The sequence below is a fragment of the Python bivittatus genome, unplaced genomic scaffold (genome assembly GCF_059951505.1).
Source record: "Python bivittatus isolate LINGU-HERP-01145 unplaced genomic scaffold, Pbiv_v1 ctg000480_np1212, whole genome shotgun sequence".
Taxonomy (NCBI): domain Eukaryota; kingdom Metazoa; phylum Chordata; class Lepidosauria; order Squamata; family Pythonidae; genus Python; species Python bivittatus.
In genome coordinates, this window is record NW_028277075.1 from 39,889,663 (window position 1) to 39,911,622 (window position 21,960).

Sequence of the window (21,960 nt, forward strand, 5' to 3'; positions counted from 1 at the left end):
GGTTGACATCCCATGAGGTGCTAACCCAATACTCTGTTGGATATATCATTCCTATCCATCATCTCCAAACTGATTATTTCATGGTGGAGAATAGAGGAGGAATCACCTGGGGCCCTACTTTTCATTTCTATTCTGCTAATGCTATCTACATAAAAGAGTTAAGGCTAGAAAAGTATTGACCATGCTAATTATCCACAGTATTGTTTCCAGCGGCTCTGGAAAGATCTGTGCCTTTTGAGGTGTGTGTGTGAGCTGGGTGCAAACTAAATTGGAAAATACCCACAGGGTTTTCCAACATACTCTAGGATTAGGTTGCCTGAGACTTGCACACGCCACATGCTTTCTTTATGGTGGACCATGGATTGCTTCTTTGAATCTGACCTCTACTGATCCCAAATAGTTTTGCCAGGTTCGATAACTCCTGGTGATATATTCTCTGATAGTACTAGCAACACTTATATAAATTAGCTTTGCACTGAACTCATAGTAACAGGTACTGAAAAGGCTGATGGAGGTCTGGAACAAAGAGATAAAGGCTTAGTCTTTATTCTCCTCAGAACTTTCTAATGATTCAGATTAAAATGTATATTTTGCTTGCTTCCCCACACTTATGACTCCTTTGGTTTAAAAAGCTTGTTGTTTGCATTGGCTAATTGTAAAGCATCTGAGGATATCATGATTTGGGGGTGGGTAATAGATAAATGTCAGTTCATCTTGCTGCAGAATAATAAAGAAATGTGATTGATATAATATTACATTAGAGTGGTGTTTCTCAACCCTGGCAACTTTAAGATGTGTGGACTTCAACACCCAGAATTCCCCAGCCAGCATACTGGCTGGGGAATTCTGGGAGCTGAAGCTCAGACATCTTAAAGTTGCCAGGGTTGAAAAATACTGCATTAGAGACTGAAAAGAACAAAGTACTTCTAAGCCAAAGTTTATTGGTAAATGTAGTACTTTTATCCCCAAAGTCTAACTAGCCTAAAAGTTAAATCTGAACAGTGATATTTGCAATTATTCTGAAATATCCACATACACCTCAAGGGGTAGCATTTAAACAAAGCAAAATGCCAAATCATATTAGCCCGCATGAAGGACAGCTTTTGTGTTCCTCATTTTCCTAATCACCTAATACTACAAAAATATGAATTATGGTTAGATATATCTGCCATATACATTCTTTAGGATATCCTGAGTTCAGCTAAGTGACTATTTAGGCAGAAAGGACTAAATACAAGAAAGGGTTCAACCATCAGTTCACATAGGAGATACACAAAGGAATGAATATTTGGGGGGGGGGGGTTCCAGAGATGCTTCTTGATTTTATATTCTCAACACATCTATAAGGCAACAGATTAGGAAAAATTGGTGTACATGATTGCCATAGCATTATGTTTGCCCTTCTGCAACCCACCTTCTGAGTGATTAATGGAAATGATGAAGCTCACTTGTAATTACTGTGCCTCAGTTTTCTTGACTAAAGCATCAACAAGGAATAGAGGCTTCAGTCACAGGTAATCCAAATAAATCTACTGATGTTTCACTTCTATTGTAATTAATTCACAAAACTAAAAGTTACTCTTAATGATCAGATTCCAGAATTTTAAGTCATTCTATCTAGGGCAATTTTGTATTATCACAAATATACAGAGAGACAAATCTTAGTTGAATATAGTATATACATTACTGTATGTCTTCACATTGATTTACTATTTATATTTTGGTGGTGATGGTGGCTTTCTTTCATTTTGCAATTAATCACATGGAATGTGATATGGGTAGAAAGGTAAATTATTACTGTTATGTGAAAATCACAATCTCATCACAATTTAATGAGCTATGCGCTCACAGCAGCAAGAAGAAATCTTGCCCCAAACTGGAAGGAAGATATAATTCTGACAATATTTGATTGGGAACTTAAACTTGGAGAATATGCAGCAATGGCAAAATTAACAGTATACAGTGGAACCTCGGGTTACGAACACTTCTGTTAACAAACTTTTCAGGTTACGACCAGCTCCGGCCGCAAAATTTTGCTTCGGTTTGCGAACTCCACCTCAGGGTACGAACAGGATACGTGGCCATTTTCCCTCCTGTGACACGGTCCGTGGCCATTTTTCTGCCCCTGACACGTGGTCCACAGCCATTTTCCGCCCCTGACACATGGTCCACGGCCATTTTTCCACCCCTGACACGTGGTCTGCGGCCATTTTTCTGCCCCTGACACATGGTCCGCGGCCATTTTTCTGCCCTTGACACGTGGTCCATGGCCATTTTTCCGGCCCTGACTCGTGGTAGTAGGAAGGGGGACTCTCCCTCCAAGCAATAGCCGCCTCCCTGTCCTCTACGCCAGAACGGATTAACGATAATTACATTCAACCTTATGGGGAAATTTGCTTCGGGTTGTGACCAATTCGGGGCGCAACCAGAGTCACGGAATGAATTAAGTTTGTAAACCGAGGTTCCACTGTATATTCACAATAGAAGTTTAACCAAATTAAAGCAAGAATGGTTCCCATCCATACGATACATCACACAGCATAGCAAATATAATCATTTACAGTCCGGCTTTTAAGTGGGCTCAAATGTTTATAAACATTGTAAATTAGCAGATGTACAAAAAGGGGAAAGTTAGAAACCCAATACTGTAGTTTTTCTCTTTTTTCCCTTTTTGGTATTTTAATTGTTGTCAAACTTATTTTATTTATCTACTTTTTTTCTTTTATCAATATGTACAAAAAAGTTAAGTAAAAATAGAATAGACTTAATTACTTAATACTAATTAATCAGCTTAAGACAGAAACCTTTATTGTACAACAAATACTTTGATGCAATCTGTACTGACTGTTTTTAATGTGACATTCAATTCTGGATGAAAAAGTCAAATAATATCACACTCATTAACTTTCACATCCTAAATTGTAATTAATACTAATACCTCTTTCTTGTTTTATCCTCAACAGTCTAAGTTATCTAAACATTAGAGTGTTGATAATCAATAAATACTGCTCAAATATCACTATCAAAACAATATAAGGTATTAAAATTTACATTATCATCATCATCATCTAACAATGAAATTATTTTCCCACCTTCATATTTCATACAAATTCACAAAAAATTATTGTCTCCGTGGTAAACAATCTTGACTTTCTGATCTTATTAGAATTCTGTTTGAAATTAAGAGATTGAGGACTGATACTTAAAAACTGAGGACAAAGCAAGTGTGCCTTGTTTCCATTCAACACAGTGGACACAGTTTGGTATAAATTTGCATAAGATTAAATTGCACAGTATTTCCATGTTTTCTGGAGAAATTGAAGTCTGAGACAACCTGATATATTCTTGAAAATATTATTGCTTCTATAAGGAAAAAGTAACATATGAAAAACAAATAAACGATGAATTTGCTTCTTGGGGTTATTTTAAATCACTGAGTTCTTGCAACCAGCCTTGGCAATTTTTCTTCTATTTCTCTGTAACAGTGATCAAATTAAATAATACTGTTATTTAATAACGACCCTAATATTTAATTTAATATTAATTAAATAACACATTATTATATCAAGCAAAATATACTAATAATTCCAAACTGTACATCACAATCTCCATTTTGCTATGTTTCCTTTGGACAATTCTCAGCACACCTTGCATTGTCTTTAGGGACTAACCTCTACTCTTGACACCACATTGTGGCAATAAATCCAAACTTGAAGGAGTCATTACAAAGCTTTGTGGGAGTTTACAAACTAAAAACAAAAACTACTCATTCTATCCATTAAGCAAGATTGGCAGAAGCTGCTGTGGAGGATCATTTTGCCATTAATATAAAGTGCTGGGAGCGTAATTTGTTCTTTTAATCAATAATGGAACAACTGATAAATGGTTCTTTTCTTTGCCCTTGTTTTAGACCACAGAGCTAATACATCTTACTACTATATAAATACAGAAGAAAGGCAGCCAGAGACCATTGGTTTTGGATTTGAAGTACCAGGAAATTAATCTTCACACTCACTTTTATTTTAAATGAAAAATGCTCATTTCACACTTTTGTGCATGCTATAAAGAAGAAAGGAATACAAGTGTTTTCTTTCATTTCATTTCATTTTACTTTCCTTTCTTTTCCTGCCTTTTTTCAACTCAGATTTCAATTAAAAAAGAGAAAAGAGCAAAAGTCAAATAGCCAGAAGAAAGGAGTTGCTTGATTTCTTTTTTAAACTATTCATATGTATGTTGGGTCTATGACCTGTAATAAAGTAATTGATTTTTAACCTATTCTAATGCCTGGGTACTCAAATCAACAGCATAAAATGAAGATCCTCTTGACTATACTAGTTCAACTGCTATCTCATTATTCTTAAGCTGTCTACCCAATACAATAGATACAAATAATTTCATAGAACATGCAGTATTAAGTGTAACGTTGCAGGGGATTCAAGCTGCATTTATTACATGCTAGTAGCTGGCCTTACTATAGAGTGTATGTCTGCTATGCCGTGCAAGGAGCTAAATGCTATGGAAGAGAGAGAGAGAGAGAGGGAGAAGTTATAAAAGATGAGAGAAGAAGAGTCTTGATAGGAATAGAAATAGAACCTGGGGATGCTTGGATTTCAAAATGGTGAACATTCTATTGGTGAAACAAGCAAACCCCTTTAAGATCCCCACATTAAAATGAAGAAGGATTTGCAAAATTATTGTGATATTCCATTTGTTTTATTATCAAATATATACCCTGCATTTCTGTTTATGTAAGCAGTCAGTTAATACAAAATACTTGAATGCAAAATACTGCATACTACATAGAAATACTATCAAAAATGCAATAAAATAATATTAGTTAAAGCAGTTAGCAGTTAAAAGTTTGGTGAATTCGATATGTTATTGCCATTTTTCTAAATACTTGGAAAGTGGAGGCCAAATTCTTCTCCCTGGAGGGAGCATTCCATAATCTGGGAGCCACTCAAGAGAAGCTAATCTATCATGTATCAGATGACTCTTCTGGTAGAAGAGACATCTTCAGAAAGGGTAAGTCTGCTGATCTAATTAACCATGCATCATAGTGATTGTGAAATAGCCAATGATATGAATTATGTGATTGTCGCAGTTTAGAGTACCCAAATGCTGAGATTTAACCAGTGTTGGATCCTCTGGATTTATGGTGTGAGCATCAGAAAGTGTATCTTGTGCTTTGTTGAAAATTTTCATTTATCTTGCTCAATTCTTATTTCTTCCATAATAATAAGAATAAATGAGAGTGTTTTATACTGAGACATCTAAAAAAATTGTTCATATCTTATACCAGGATAAGTGTATTTAATTCTCCTGCCATATAGCATCTAGAGATGTGGAAAGCCTGTTAAATGGAGACATGGGTGATGGTAGCACTGCTATAAGATCAAGATTAGTTTGAATGAGGGATGAGTCATTTCATAGCCTGGAGCAGGACAGCCCATCTGATTTTCAGATAATTCCACCAAAACTCTAGGTGATAGCCCACCATTGAAACTATTGTTATAATACTTTGGTCCATTAATAAGAAAAGTTGGAGTCTATGAATTTAGATCATCTAGTTTAACAACTGAGAATAAAGTATTTTTCAAAGTGAGTTTTATAAACTCATTGTTCTATATTTGCCACCACGGTATCTTGATTACTTCAGTGTAGGCTCACCAGTGGTGAACATAGCTATTATTTATAATGACCCTCTTCAAAATCTGACATTAATGTTTGTTTATTCCCCAAGCCTGTTGCATATGGGTATTGATTGTTCATAAATGTCAAGCTTATGCCAACAGTTTGATAACATATTGCTCCAGAACATGGGGTTAAGCACCTGGGCATGTTTGTGGTCTGGTTTTCAATGCTCAGTTTGTATGTTTTGTTTATTTAGGGAGTGAGGGAGTAAAAAACACAGGAAAAACATCAGTGAGTTCATCCCAAATTTATTTCCATTCTAACTGCAGCATATCTTTTATTCTTAATCTGGCACATTTCAGCCTGGTGACAATCAATCAAAATAATAAAGCAGCTTTCAGAAGATTTTGTTTCAGATCAAAAAATCTGAATTAATAATCTCAAAAAATTACTTCACAGAAATGTGGGTTTGCATTTCAGTCATAAAGACAAATACCAAAATGAAGAATCGTCCTTCTTTCAATCCAAATCAAAGTATTATGGAATGTAAAGATCTGACTAGATATTCCAGAAGATATGCCCAAACAACCCTGTCTTGCCCATGGCTCTCCCTGGTAACATTTGTGAAAAAGCATTTCAGCAATATGATAAAACCTGCCTGAAAAAGACACATGTACAGCAGTTTAGAGACTGACATCAACAGCCAATGCACCTGGTACAAATATAGAAATCATATCAACATCCCAACAGTCCAATTAATATTCATTTTATACCAGATGAAATTTCTGAATTTTTTTATAAAGGCAGTCCGTGTATTATAATTTCATTTATTTATTTATTTTATCATATTTGTCTGGCCACCCATCTCACAAGAGAGTGACTCTGGATGGCGTACAACACTTAATTAAAAAGAAAGCCAATAAATATATATAAAAACAGTCATTAAAAACTATAAAGACTATGAAAAAGCACATGAAACAAGAGAGTGTGATGTCAGCTGCAGTAAGGGAACCATCACAAAATCTCCCTGGTCCTCTGAGACCCTCTAGGCCCGATGGCATAGCCAGGTCTTGAGGGATTTGCAGAATGCTAAGAAGGATGGAGCTAACGTCACTTCCGAGAGGAGAAGATTCCATAAGGCAGGTACCATGGCAGAAAAGGCCCACCTCCTGGGACACACCAAGTGTAGTTCCTTGACAGACAGGACCCACAGCATGCCTTCTCTGCTAGAACTGACAGGATGGGCAGATGTAATCAGGGAGAGGCGGTCCCTCAGATAACCTGGCACCATCTCATGAAGGGCTTTAAAGGTCAAAACTAGCACCTTGAATTGGACCCAGAAGCAAACTGGCAGCCAGTGCAGCTCATGGAACAGAGTTATAATGTGTGCCATTCTAGGGACACACATAACTGCCTGTGCCACTGCATTTTGCACCAGCTGAAGCTTCCAGATACTCTTCAAGGGCAGCCCCATGTAGAGTGCATTACAAAAGCCTTACAGAAGTCTAAACAGGAGGTGACTAGGGCATGAGTGACAGCAGATAATAGCCCATTTTAGAGGTCACCAGTCCATGAATAACTGAGGGAAGGGCAAAACCCTCCAGTTAAGACTGTAGGAATATACCCACTAACTTGGTCAAAAGCAACTCCCTATTTGGTCCTTTATGAAAATGAAACCTCCATGTAAAATTATTGGTAAACCTTAATCCAAAATAATCAATTTTTTCTATCCACACAATCTCAGTGTTGTTGAATTAAATGACGGAGTTCCCTTCACCTACATAGAACCTACTGCATACTGCTGTCACTTCAGCCTAAACCTACTCATTTCTTCTAGTCATTTCACATAGGTAAAAAGTTAAGGACCAAACTGAACTGGCAGTGAAGGCCATGGAGAAGAAGGATAGAACTGCTCTAAGACTATGCCTCTTAAGGACAAAATATAAAATGGTCTAGAAAGATACTATGATGGATGCCCCAAAAAGTCACTTAATGGAAAAATCCAGGACAGCAACAGATATCACTCTCCATCCTGACATGAGTAAGTCACAAAAGAAACTAAAGGTCTTTTCATACTGAAATCAGGTTGGACACTGTAACCATAGCAATAAATTCACTTTCACATTCTAGCACAAACACAACCAGCAAGAGACAATTCTGACACTAATCGTAATAGAGTCAGACTATGGTCTGGAGCTTCCCAAAACCCAGAAGGGCTCAAAAAACACTGCAGAGAGATTGCGTTAAGTCACATTGTACCATACTGCCACATGCTATTTTAAAGTACAGGGTACAAGCAGAAGTGTAGGAAATGGTGGCAGCAATGTGGAGGAATAGATGATGGTAGTGGGGTAGATGCCCACCTAAAGCAGCATGGACCATCTCAAGGTACCTTGCCTGAGATTTCCTCAAAACCTTCATTGCCCCTAAAGAAAACACTGGAAAGTGAATCTGTCAGATAGGAAACAGGGAAAGTAATGTGAGAAAGAGAAGAGAAATCAGCATTGCTATAATCCATACCCTGTGAATAGTGTGGTAGTGTGAGTTTTTTGTTTTGTTTTTTTCAGTGACATGCAGAGTACTTTGCTTTTAGCAACAACAAAGTATAGATAGGTTAAACACACACATTTTAAAAACTTCCAGCTTTCAACAAATGTATGAATGATGAAAAATAATGTGGTGTGGGGGAGCCTTTGGAATAAAAGTTAAGACCACAGTGATTAACTTCTGGTACCTAAATCAGATGAAATTATAGATAACCACAAAACTGAAATGGGAGGAAATCCGAATTCTGACAACAGCAGTGAGATCATGAATTCCAGCTCAAGTTCCTCTTTGTAGCCCACTGGCATCCATACCAAATTGACTGCCCCTTTCTTACTTTGAAGCTTGAACCTGGAGTTCCAAAGATCCTCCACTTGCCTTCACTTTCCCACTGCCAAGCTGAATTCCTCAGCTGCTTTGCTCAGCATGTTATATGCTGGGGGAATATTCATAAAAAGCAATGTGAACATTCCTATTCAAGCCACTCAGCCAGCCAATGTGGGATAATGTTCTGCTTGGTGGGTCCTTCGCTGAAGGGTGCTAAACAGCTCACTGAGGAACTCTTCCAAGCTATTTTGCAACGTTAAGGGGAAGCTTCTCTCTAAAAGAAACACTTCTGAAAAAGGAAGGCAGAGTTCGCAGCAGGCACAGAGCCTTAATCAAGCCCCTTCCTTTCTCCTACCATCAAAAGAAAACTCTCTGATTCACCTTGTCCACAGAGTAGTATTCATGTTGCTTTTCCAGCTGGATGGTTACTTTTATTATATGATATGCTTCCTCAGCCAGGTGGTGTTACTTTGGTAGAATAAACCTAATTAACCAGATTCTGGCTTTCTCTTTTTCTTCTCCTCCTCCACCCCTCAGTCCAGAGTTTGGGGCAGGCTTGATGCACTACTTTTGCAGAACCATCTGATAATATATTGCTGTTGATATACTTTAATTGGTTTTTTATTGTTTGCTTGTTTTTTTTAAAAAAGGAAGTGCATTGTTTTCCCTGTCTTCTGCTATATATTTTGGTCAAAGACACTCAGTGAAACACAGGTCTACTGTTCTCTGGTTAAATCCCCCTTTGTACTTTTTTGTTAAATGAATGGCTGTTACAGAATTTAGGCTGTATTTTTCCAAGTGTGGTGCAACAGCACCCCCAGGTGTTCTCAAACAGGTATAAGGTTGCTTCCAAATTTGTGATGTATTATCGTTTCAAATGATGTGCCTCCTCTATTATGACTTATTTGACCTTCATAGCTGGAAATCAGCAGAGGTAGTGATCAATACTAATCATTATTCTACAGCCACAGTGCCTTCAGTGACATTTACATTTATTTGTTCAAAAATATTATGCTCTTTCAATCAGCATTCTCTCTAAACCTCTATCCAGCCATTAATCTGTTATGCAATTTAAATATTTCATTTTTAAAAAATATTCCCTTTCCATGATATTAGTAATGAAGCCATTATTCCAAATCTGATCATGAAATCTCAGATTACCTTATTTTTAAAGGGTGGGGACAATTAAAAAGTTGCTGAACTTTCCAAATAAATTCTTCCATCTAAACCAAATTAAACACCATCAAACAAAGAGTAAATTGTTTCAGACTTGTCGGCTGGAAATTTTGGAAGTTGCGAACCCACACAACTGAAGGTCACTAAATTAGAGAAGAGTGGCTTAGGAAGTAGTATGAAAAGAACTTTTGACAACTTCACTGTACTTAGGAGTGTTTCACAGACTTTTTATCTCTCAGGGTAATTTTTCCATTTTTGTCTGAGCCTGAGAATATATTCAATATATGTTTGGCTAAGCCCAATGAAGCTATATTTATTTATTTGTTAAATTTAGAGGATGTCTTACTCCCAACGACTCTGAGCAGCTTATACTGTAAAAACATTCAAGAACAATAAAAAGAACACAATATATCAAAGAAAACACAATAGGGCTCAATACCCACCTTATCTCCAGTCATGGGAGAGCAGCCAGGTTTTCACAGATTTTTGGAAGATCATCTGGGTAGAAACCATATGGATTTCTGGGGAGATGCTGTTCTAGAGGACAGACATCATGACAGAGAAGGTAGACTTCCTAGGTTTTGTTGCATGACATTGTTTAATTGAAGGGACCTGAAGCATACCCGCTGTGCCCAAATTTACCGGGCAGGTAGAAACTATTGGAGATAGGCAGTCCCTCAAATAACCATGCCCTATGCCATGAAGGCCTTTATAGGTAATAAACAGCACCCTAAATTGGACCTGGAAACCAAGTGGCAACCAATGCAGCTTTCAGAGGGGCAGTGCCACATGGACATACAGTGGCATGCCTAACATCGCCCAGATTGCTGCATTCTGGATCAGCAGTGGCATTCATGAGGTGATTAAGGCATGAGTGAATGTCTGAAGGACCTCTCCATCTAGGAATATGGGCAACACCAGATGGCTCTCCTTGCCACAATTATGATGCTGTGGAGACATGCATTACATCTCTATACAGAGTGTTGAGAGCCATGAGGTTCATGGCTGCCTTGGTTTCTTTACTTATGGGCCTTTCCCATAATCAAGGACTATTCACCCATCCTTCTGCTGGCAGAAAACTTTATCAACATAACATTTGCTATCCTGGTTGCTGATCTTTTTCCTCTCTATTGCTTCTGTTACCAGGCACTGCTAGTCACCTGGCTTCCCACCAGGATAATGAGTAACAGAGTAGCTATAATGGACCAAGAGGCAAGATAAAGTGAGCTTTGGGAAAACATATTTTACACACCATGAAACTATCCTTGCATGGTGTCAGAATAAGAGAGAAAATACTTATTTAACACCAGTACACCTATGGATGGCTTAAGGTTGTCTCACTCTGTCACAGTGTGATGGGGTTCTTGTTTGAACTGGAGATGTGCTCTTTTGCAATGGTGGCAATTGACACAGAAAAACAGAACCATGGAGGCTTTAATGCTTTTTACTATATATAGTGATGCTATTTATAGCAGGTATTTACAACAGGTATATACAACACATTACTGGTGCTTGCCAGGTGCCAGGTTTCTTTCTAAGTCTCCCACCCAGAGACCATCCCCCTCCAGCTGTCCTGCTTCCTCACCCTTTCTCTCTGGCTCCCTCCCCTGTTTCCAGGCTTGACAAGAGAGAGAGGGAACAGAAAGGAATGGACTGGAATTTACTGAGGTGTGCTCTGCGCAGCTTGACCTTCTCCTGGGACTGCTCGGCAGAAGACCTACTGCTTCTCCATTGGGGAAGAACCTCTCTCAAGGTCTTCTGCCCAGTTCTTCCCCAAGAGGGCTTCTCCACCAACAGCTGATCCCCACCTTCCCCTCTGGGGTCTTTGGTGAAGCCACCACCTATAGCCAACTGGGTCCATTCTTTCCCACTCTTGTCCCTCTGGGTCTTCACTTTCCTTCTTCCAAGGAAGCCACCCTTGGACCTTTCTTCGCCCTTTCTGACCAGGAACCGACAACTGCTCTGCATGCCAACTTTTCTGTCCAGCCATTCAGTTATCTCCAGTCACTCCATTCACTCCATGCACAGACTTTTCTCTCCTCTCCTTCTCTCTCTCTCCAATTTTCAGGTTAGACTGGCAGCATGTCCCCTAGCAACTGAGGAGGTGGGTGTCCTCCCAGAGCTCTAGTCCCCAACACTTATATACTAGGCTGGATCAATGGGACTTCTGTCTCAACATTTTACCACCACAGCCCAGGTCAGCTCATCACGCCTTGTGACAGCTCAGCTGCCCTTGAAGGCCAAAAGTGATCTACTTTTCCCCTTCTACACACTCCAATGGCTGGCTCACACCAGCAGAACAGCAACCATGCCAGGCCACTTAAAACCCCATATGCCACACACGCATGGGTTGGAGACAACATGAAAGCAACATCATTGGGACATGGCAGAAAAAGATATTGCTAGTGTGTTTAAGAGCAAGTACAGACATGGCCTAAAAATGCCAGAAATATACATTGCATCTACACCCAAAAAGAAATGTTATGTTAATAACAGAGAGTTCATATAATCAAACTAGCATAGCCTGCTTCCTCTCTGCTTCCCAGGAAAAAGATGTAATTGTGCAACTTCCTTTTGTCTCTATTGTAATGTCTTGGTACATAGTCATCAGAAGCAGGTATTCAGTTGAAGAAACCCATCAATCTCTCTCTTTGTTAAACACTATATAAACATTACCAGACTATCAAAGGAACTTCCCAGGACAAAACCAAAAACCTTTTTTAAAAAAAGGGTAACATGTCCAGTTGTTTGGTGTAAAAGGTCCAAGAAAGCAGCTAGGCAACTGGCTGGGTCTCAGTGAAGTTTCAACAATGCAAATCCCTCCTCCCTGCCTGCACTTTGTTTTCTGCAAATTTAGCATAAATATTCTAACATTTATTTTCAATTTTCAAAAAGACAGTTCTAAGATTTCCTCTTTTCCCCCCCCTAGAGACAACCATGTTATCCTCTCTGGTTTCATTTTGTTGTTTTCCCCCACAGGAGTGGAAATAATACGATGATCTTATTGAAGTAGGCAAGAGTTGTGTTTGTAGGTGTATGTGTGTGGTTGTTTTGGGAGTCCTGGAGGGTGAGTCAGGATAGGGACTGATACAGACATATGCAGGCAGCACTTAAATTAGCGATTTTATTCTGAACACTAAGATACTTATGCTAATAAAGTGGGGTGAGCTAATATGTGACAATACAATTTATAAAACCTAGGATGTTCAGAATAGTTTATATAAACATAAAAGAAAAAAAACTACATGATTTTCTCCCTCTCAAATCTTTCCCTTTCTTTCCGCTTCTGCTTTATTTTGGCTTGTTCTTTCTCTCCTTGTGTTAAATACTGATACTGGAATGTTTTTGAGTTTTTTCCTAGCTGTCTTACTGCCAAACCAAGCCTTTAACTCATGATGTTCCACTGTCCAGTATCTGAAACTCAGTCTGCCCTCCTGTTCTTTCCGTGGATTTTCATGCCGGTCTTCCTCTTTGTCTCAGGGCTGGAATCTCTGAACTTGACAAGTTCTACTCCACTCCAAGTTCACCAGGTGACGTCCTCTTCAGCAACATGTCCTGCAGTATCTCCAATCCCCTTCCCCAAAAAATCCTTTCTCTGCTTTTCCTGGCTCTTTTTGTATTCTATAAGCAGGATAACCATGACCATGGTATAGACCCAACCATTTTCCTTCAGCCGGGCAGTTCAACCTGCCACAGGGGGGAGTTATGGTTTTAGGGGGTATCAGAAATTAGCAAGAAACTGTGTCAACGGTCTTCAGCATTTGCCACTGAATTTCGGCATCATGATCCTGGAGAGTTCTGGAGACCACACAACAGGTCTTTGGATAATAGACTTGTGGCCTTTGGGCTAAGAAGTTGTTCACCACTGCTTTAAGAAGAAGGGGATTGTGTTCCTTTTCAATATTTTTAATAGTGAAAGTATATTTTCTTTCAGGACTGGAACATGGATAATTAACTTCTACCTTCTACTTCAAATCACAAATTCCTTTAGTTTAATATTGTGTGCATCGACAGTTAATGGCCAAGTCTTACTTGGAGATGCAGAGCTTGAACCCAGGACTTTCTGCATGTAAAATACTATGTACTTTGTACTGAGTAATGGATATTCACATTACTGCATGATTGGCTGAGCAGTTCAATACAACCTCTGCATGTTCTTGAAGAGGTAAAGAGTCCTTCAGTACATTTCAATCATTCCATGATGCAGCTTATCCCCACTTTACCATGTATGAAATTAATTAAAAGGCTTTCTTCCCATCAAAGGTATAATCAAGGTAATTTTCTTCCATACCTAATCAAGGAGCTGTATAAGGAGAGCTTGCCCTTAAGAAGCGCTTTTTCATGTAGGAGTTTAATTGAATTCTATGTCTGATTTTTTTTCTTCCCTTCTCTGCAAGATTCAAATAAAGCTTTATCAAACTTTTTTTCTTTTTTTGCTGTTATGTGTAATTGGTACTTTTGAGTTTAGAAAGATTACCTGAAATTAGGTGAATTACTCCCCACATAACCACTAGTCTTGGGACAGATTGTATCACTTTTCAAACAAGGAAAGGAAAGAGGGAAGGAGGGTGTAAGAAAAGAAAAGAATGACCTAGAGGCTGAGAAGAAATTGCAGCATGCTAAAACAATTAAGAGTTTAGAAAGAAAAACAGTCCCATGAGATGCCAATTAACCCCTTCTGTCTGTTGGAATTTGGCAACAAACACCTTTTGTGAATACTAAATAGTCAAGGAGAATCCAAGGGTTATGTTTTCATCTGTCTCTCTTTTAGCCTTCAAATTCCCCAAAGTCCCAGGGACAAAAAACAAATACTACCCATAATCCAGGAACTCATTGGTTTTTCATCAGTGTCCTCACAAAGTGGCTTTCAGCACTCAGCCACCTCCAGGTTAATGTAGCCCTTGGCTACCATGAGGTTGTCCATTCCTATTATATAGGATCAACATCAAGCCAAATTTTAGAAAGCACAGTGATAGATCCTTAAACTTAAGTTGTTCCATCTCTTAGAAAAAGTTTTCTATATGCATGGGGGTGATTTATAGCAAAAAATAAACATGCAAGTAGGGTTGATTAAACTTTCCATCCATCTCCAGCTTACTTCTCCAAAGTACCTGAGGAAAGGCATGGGCTGATAAGCAGAAGGCAAGTGGAAAATAGAACTTGCCTCAACCATGCATGGAAATGAGAGAGAATTTGGTGCACTTTAAGCAAACCAGCCTCATTAACACTTCATAAAATAAAGTGCAAAATTAAATTCATCATCATCTTTTGGAGGATACACTTCTCATGGTTTTGCAATGCTCTTTTGGGTTCAAAAATGCAAGCAAATTGTGCACATTGTAGAAAAAATAGATAGCATACCAAGTAAGCTGCAAAACATTTAAGTGTTTCAGTTTATCTACTAAAATCAACTAAAATAGAATATAGAATACATTCAATGGAGCACTGAGCAAATTTAGGGTGTGAGAATGTAAACTTAGTTTTCAAAAGGACAAAAATAATATTCAGTGATCGATGTTTTCATAAACTGTGATGCAACTAAGGTATTTTAAACTAGGAGTGGACAACAGTGATCCTGGACCGCATACATCTACTCTGTTGTTATTTTTGTGGCCTAAATAACAGCTTTTTTGTGGCCTAAATAACAGCTGCTTTAAGTCTGTGTTAGCATTGTTGTTGTTGTTTAGTCGTTAAGTCGTGTCCGACTCTTCGTGACCCCATGAACCATATTGTGCCAGGCCTTCCTGTCCTTCGCTGCCTCCCTGAGTTTGCTCAGTTTCATGCTCATTGCTTCAGTGATGCTATCTAACCATCTCATCCTCTGCCGTCCTCTTCTCCTTTTGCCTTCAATCTTTCCCAGCATCAGGGTCTTCTCCAAAGAGATCTCTCTTTGCATTAGGTGACCAAAATATCTGAGCTTGAGGTTCATTATCGATCCTTCCAATGAGCAATCAGGGTTGATTTCCTTTAAGATTGACTGGTTTGACCTCCTAGCAGTCCAGGGGACTCTCAAGAGTCTTCTCCAGCACCACAGTTCAAAGGCATCAATTCTTCGGCGCTCAGCCTTCTTTATGGTCCAGCTCTCACAGCCATACATTACTACTGGAAAAACCATAGCTTTGACTATGCGGATCTTTGTCGGCAAGGTGACGTCTCTGCTTTTTAATATGCCATCTAGGCTTGCCATAGCTTTCCTCCCAAGGAGCAAGCGTCTTTTAATTTCATGGCTGCAGTCTCTGTCTGCAGTGATCTTGGAGCCCAAATAAATGAAGTCTGTTACTGCTTCCATTTCTACCCCTTCTATTTGCCAGGAATTGATGGGGCCAGATGCCATGATCTTAGTTTTTTTAATGTTGAGTTTCAAGCCAGCTTTTGCACTCTCCTCTTTCACCCTCATCAAGAGGCTCTGTAGTTCTTCTTCACTTTCTACCATTAGGGTGGTATCGTCCGCATATCTGAGGTTGTTGATGATTCTCCCTGCAATCTTAATTCCGGCTTGTGATTCTTCCAGCCTGGCATTTCTCATGATGTACTCTGCATATAGGTTAAATAAGCAGGGTGACAGTATACAGCCTTGTCGTACACCTTTCCCTATTTTGAACCAATCGGTTGTTCCATGAACGGTTCTAACTGTTGCTTCTTGGCCCGCATACAGATTTCTCAGGAGACAGGTAAGGTGGTCTGGTACTCCCATCTCTTTAAGAATTTGCCACAGTTTGTTGTGATCCACACAATCAAAGGCTTTTGCATAGTCAATGAAGCAGAAGTAGATATTTTTCTGGAACTCTCGTGCTTTCTCCATGATCCAGCGAATGTTGGCGATTTGATCTCTAGTTCCTCTGCCTCTTCGAAACCCAGCTTGTACATCCGGTAGTTCTCGGTTCATGTATTGCTGAAGCCTAGCTTGTAGGATTTTGAGCATAACCTTGCTAGCATGTGAAATGAGTGCAATTGTGCGATAGTTTGAGCATTCTTTGTTAGCGTACCTAATTTAAATTGCTACTTTGGTCCATACAGTCACAAACATTTTTCATTTGTACCTCCTTTGTGATGTAACTTCATCACTAGCCCTTGTGAGCTAAAATAAATATATTTTTTTAAATTAAAAGTTTAGCTCCTGGTTGCAAAAGGCTTGCCTATCCTGTTTTAGACCCTAAACATAATAGCCTTATAGGGGTTGCTAGATATAGATATGTAATTAAATAAATGTTTGTTCCTTTGAGTCAGTGTTGACACCTGGTGACTTCCTGGACAAATTCCTGCAGTTTTCTTGGCAAGGTTTTTTGCTATTGTCTCCTTCCTAGGGCTGAGCAAGAGTGACTGGCCCAAGGTCACCCAGCAGACTTTGTGCCTAAGGTGGGACTAGAACTCATGGTCTTCTGATTTCTAGCCTGGTGTCTTAATCACTACACCAAACTGGCTGTAATATAGATATAGACAGATAATAGATATAGAGATATATGATAAATATAACGAATGAGACTTACTGGAGTGAAGCAGGATATCTATCTAAATGTGATCTATATACTACTAAAACTCTCATGTCTGTAACCTTCAACTGGGTAAAACAATACATCATAGGGCAACAATTTTTGAACCACAGTACCTCAAATGGGCTAACTTACAGAATGCGTCCAAAATCTGGGACCCATAACTCCTGTGGAATTGAAATTTGGGAAATTTGTAACCACTTCAGCACCGCTGCACTGCCACAGTCAGCCCAGGTCACATGATTGTCATGGGTGTACCCCTGACCATGTCACCTGGGACCAATCGGCTGGTGGCAAGGCCCAACGGGCAAGCAGTGATTGGCTGCTTTGTAAATGAGGCAGAAATTTGAAATCTAAGCCTGAGTTTCTCCTATGCCAACCCCCTCCACAGGGAGGCAGGACCCATGTGATTGGTCCACCCCCCGGCATCAGGGTTTCAGAGGGAGATGGGGGGTATTCCTGTGGATCTGCTGCACAGTCCAGTGGAGGCCTTGGCTGCTGCTTGGAATAGGGAAGCATCCAGGGCCTTGGACAGGATCGCACCTATGCCACCTCTCTTGCCACATCAGCTGCGACACTCCCTGTGGTTTACGGAGGAGTTGAGGGTGCTGAAGAGGGTCAAGAGATGACTAGAGCGCCGCTGGAGGAAGACAAAGACCAAATCCGACCAAACACAGGTTAGAGCCACTATCAAGGCCTACATTGTGGTGATAAGAGCGGCAAAGCACCAGTATTTCTCCGCCCTTGCATCCGCAGGCATCCATAGAGTGCCACCCAGAGGCCCTGTTTGGGATCACTAGATCCCTCCTTGGTAGGGGAGATCTGGGAATTCATTTTCAGGGCTGCGTGGAGGAATTTTCAGAGCATCTGCAGGATATAATCGCTCGGATTCGTTCCACATTAGACTCCGAGTGTGGCACAGGGTCTGGGGAGATACCAGGGGACCATTCTTACCCAGTTATCTGGGAACAGTTTGATCCTGTTGTTCCTGAGGAAGTGGACAGGATCCTCCAGACTGTGAAGACCGCCACTTGTCATCTGGACCCATGCCCCTCCTGGCTGGTGAAAGCAGCTTGGGAGGTGACATGCGGTTGGATCTAGGTGATAGTTAATACATCCTTGCGGGAGAGAGTGTTTCCAGCTGCCTTTAAAGAGGCATTGGTGCACCCCCTCCTCAAGAAACCCTCCCTGGATTCTTCTGTACTGGACAATTTCCGTCCAGTCTTCCACCTCCCCTTTTCGGGAAGGTGGTTGAGACAGTGGTGGCATCACAACTCCAAAGGGTTTTGGAGGAAACGGATTATCTGGACCCTTTTGAGTCAGGTTTCAGGCCCAGTTAAGGAACAGAAACAGCATTGGTCACACTTACTGTATGGATGATCTCTGGTGGGAGCGGGAAGGTGGAAGTGTGACCATCCTTGCTCTTTTTGATCTCTCAGCGGCTTTCGATACTGTCAACCACGGTATCCTGTTGGGATGCCTCAGGGAATTGGGGGTGGGCAGCACGGTCTTGTGCTGTTAACCTCCTTTCTTCAGGGCCGGTCCCAATCGGTGCTGATAGGGAGCAAGAGGCCCCATCCTTGGCCCATCCTTTGGGGGTGCTGCAGGGTTCAGTTATCTCTCTGCTCCTTTTCAACATGTACATGAAACCGCTGGGTGAGATCATCCACCATCATGGGATGAGGTATCATCAGTATGCTGATAATTATACACCTCCATCCCAGGTGAGGTAAGTGATGCTGTGACCGCCTTCTCGCAGTGCCTGGAGGCTGTAAAGGTCTGGATGGGGAACAACAAGCTTCAGCTGAACCCTGGCAAGACGGAGTGGCTGTGGGTTAATGTCTCCTCTGTATCCAGGACTTTGTCATCCTTGGTGTTGGATGGGGTAGCACTGCCCCAGACAGACCCAGTGAGTAATTTGGGGGTCCTCATGGACTCACAGCTCCTGCTCAAAGAGCAGGTGACAGCCGTGGCCAGGAAAGCCTTTCCACAACTTTGGGTTTTGCACCAGTCATGCCCTTTCCTGGATCAGGATGCCCTTCAAACAGTCACTCATGCCCTTGTTATCTCCCAGATAGACTACTGCAATGCACTGTACATGGGGCTACCCTTGAAGAGTATCCGGAAGCTTCAGCTGATCCAGAATGCAGCCGCATGAGCTATTTTTGAGGCCTGAAGAAGGACCCACATAACACCATTGCTCCGTGAGCTGCACTGGGTACCGGTTTGCTTCCAGGTCCAATTCAAGGTGTTGGTTATCACCTTTAAAGCCCTACATGGCATGGGACCAGGTTACCTGAAGGGCCACCTCTTCCCCACAGCTTCAACCCGTCCCACCTGATTACACAGAGAGGGCATGCTCCGGACCTCCTCGGCAAAAGAGCTCTGACTAGCGGGGTCCAGAAGGTGGGCCTTCTCTGAGGTAGCCCCTCCCCTTTGGAATATCTTGCCCCCAGAGTGAGACTGGCCCCCTCACTCCCAGCCTTTCAGAGGGATCTGAAGACCTGGCTCTGCCATCTGGCCTGGAGCGAGGAGGGAAGTCATCATGTGTGGGGTTGGCTAGCCCCTTAGAGGCCTGGCATTGCTGCCTTGAACCATCAGCCTCCTGGACTTTTTCCTTTATTTTTTGTAATTGTGTATATAAGCTTTTAATTGTATATTTATTTATTGTTTTTAATGAGTTGTGAGCCACCCAGAGTCCCCCATTGGGGGGGAGATGGGCGGGGGACAAATTTAATAAATAAATAAATAAATAAATAAATAAATAAATAAATAAATATCTCTTCACAGTGGTGGGCTTTGAAGGAAGGATGAGGGAATGACTGGGATGCCTGCTGGGAAAGTAGGGCTGCCTCGGGGGGGGGGGGTTGCTGGTAGTTGATGGGTGAGCCCTCTTCCTCCCTTGAGGGAGGGGGCCTTGGGGACATGCCAGAATGAGGAGTGGGGGTGACGTTTTCCTTTCTGCAGCTCACTTTGTTCCACCTTCCCCCAGCAAAGTGGCAGGCAGTTCGGTGTGTCAGCCAAGGAGGAGGCAGCTTCACTGGGGCTCTCCTGAGGGTCGTGAGGGGAGGGCAAATCATGCAAGCCTATATTATAGGGAGGAGGGAGGTAGGAAGAAAAGGAAGGAAGGGAAGAGGGAGGGAAGGAAGGAAGGGAGAGGGAGGGAGGGAGATTTCTGACGCTCCCTGCCAGCTTCCCACAAGTTGCTCACACTCCCACTGCTTTTTGCCCTTGGTCATTCTGTTTCTCTATTTAGGTGCGATGGAATGGAATTATGAAGGCCAGACTCAGGGAGGAAAACATGTTCTTTCATCTCCTGAGGAGCAAGGGAGAGATAAGAGGATGAGGCTGGCACCTCCCTGAGGAATTCATAGTGTTGTGACTGGCATTACTTGGGAGCTGGAGTTTCAGTCTGGGAAGATTCTTGCTAGAGGTTGTAGCTAATAAACATTGCTGGACTGAATGTACATGGTCTCCTGGAGTTCCTTGGGCTAGGCCTGACATTAGGTAAGGAAATATCTCAGAAACAATGACCCAACATGTCACGGGTTGTCTAGCATCTTACAAAAGTACCATTTTACTGTGAAAAATAATATCTATTTCAAATCAATACCAAAAGGATCCGTACCTATGTACATGCCAGGCTGGTGGCCTGCTGATTGTAAAATATTTTAAAAAGGAAAAAAGAAGGAAACAATGCTGTGGTGAGTATGACTGGTCCCAGCAGGATCATCATATTCCAGATAGTAACACTTTATTTGTTGCCACTTTCATTGTAAATTGCTTACACTTATTGCACTGTGAACAATCATTTGGAAGCCCCCTGAAATGAAATGAAATTACTTTATTTTGGTCATTTACCAGCCTTAAACAACATAAAATAAGATGGAAATAAGATGAAAAAGTAAAATAAGCACAGCCAGCAAAGGTATAATTTTCTTGGCACAAATAAACCATTTTAAACACTGAGTCTGTTAGTACTAAAACTTCAGTGAACAGACCAAGATAAATTGTAACAAGAAACAGATGATGATGATGATTGCTAAATTTTGATTTGCTAAATCAAATCAAATTGTTCTTAGTGAGATCCTGCTGAACTTTGCTGGCTATTAAACAGAACTTTGTGACATTATAGGAGAGTGTATCACTTCTTGTCAGCTAAAAGATAGTAAAGATAAAAAATGTCAGTTATCATCTGAGTATTGAATTAGTAAAGGTGTTGTCATAGATCCTCAGGCTGTCATTGCAATGGCTCCTATAGTGATTGAAGCGTCGATCATAAGTAGTTTTCTGGAGTCTCCCTTCCTGGACTTAAGTTTGCAAGGCATTAGAGCATGCAAGCATCAGAGCTCTTTGGAATTTTGGCACAATAATCAGATTAAGGTGTTTGACAGGCTTATGATTGATAACCTGATTACCCAGGAAAACTTTAGGTACAATTAAACTGTGCTCAGTTTGATGCTCCATCTGATATATTCATTGTCTGAGGATCTTTCTGCAGGTGTCTTTCCTCATAGGCCCCTTTAATTTTAGGGTCTAGACATGAGCTGCAGGGTCCAATTCTAGTGGTAGGATTGTTCACAAAATAATTATTTGTTTAACTGAAGCATTGTCTCATGCTTATATTTAATTTAAAAAAAACCTGCTGAAATTTGGCAATGTGCACCAATTAAGAGCTAAATGAGGCACCAGTACAAATCTTTAATTGATGTGTAACCTTAATTTTTCCCAGTGTGCATTTCCACTTAAGAATGCCATATGGTGAGAATGATAAGAAACAAGGTTGTCT